Source organism: Rhinopithecus bieti, unplaced genomic scaffold (assembly GCF_001698545.2).
Source record: "Rhinopithecus bieti isolate Rb0 unplaced genomic scaffold, ASM169854v2 scaffold_13400, whole genome shotgun sequence".
Lineage (NCBI taxonomy): Eukaryota > Metazoa > Chordata > Mammalia > Primates > Cercopithecidae > Rhinopithecus > Rhinopithecus bieti.
In genome coordinates, this window is record NW_016807991.1 from 126,352 (window position 1) to 127,222 (window position 871).

The following is an 871-nucleotide window of genomic DNA, read 5'->3' on the forward strand; positions in this document are numbered from 1 at the left end:
ATATATAAATTTTTTCTCTATATATAAAATCTCTATGTGTATATGTATATATGTATGTGTGTATATATGTGTGTGTGTGTATATAGAGAGAGAGAATGACAAAGCAGTCGCAAAGAACCCAAGTTCCTGAAGAATGTCTCTCAACTGAAGAATTAATCAAACCTACATTTCCCTATCGATAGGATATTTTATTGTGTGACTTAATCTTTCTTACTGAGACAGTCCTGTCACATTTTTTTTTCCCCTGAGCCTAAGGGGATCCTGATACAAGTCTCTCTTTTTGTCCATTTCTAGGATGATCACTCTGATTCAAGACTGCAGAAGATCAAAGATGAAGACCTGCAGTGGGGAATATGTGGGGGGAAAGGGGACTTGAGTTACCATGGCAACTGAAATTCAATGTAACATCACTCAAAAAACGTTCTATTAGTTTGGGGAGAATTTACCAAGTTAGTATCTCACAATTTGTATCACAACCCACAAGCTACCAGGAAGGAATGGGGCATAAGAGTGTCATCCTGAGGCCAGTAATTTCATTCTGGTGGAAATCAGCAGGCCAGGAGCTGGAATGAACCTCTGGGAAAGTAACCAGATTCCACTTTCATCTTTTTTCAACTTCAAGAAGCCCAACTCTGCTTCTAGAATAAATCTGACATCACAGAAAGACAAGCTTTGCATGTTCTCACTTATTTGTGGGTGCTAAAACTTAAAACAATCGAACTCATCAAGATAGAATGATGGTTACCAGAGGCTACAGTCATAATTATATACACTTTAAAATAATGAAAAAAGTATCAATGGATTGTTTGTAACACAAAGAAATGACAAACACTTGAAGTGATGGATACCCCATTTACCCCGATGTGATTAT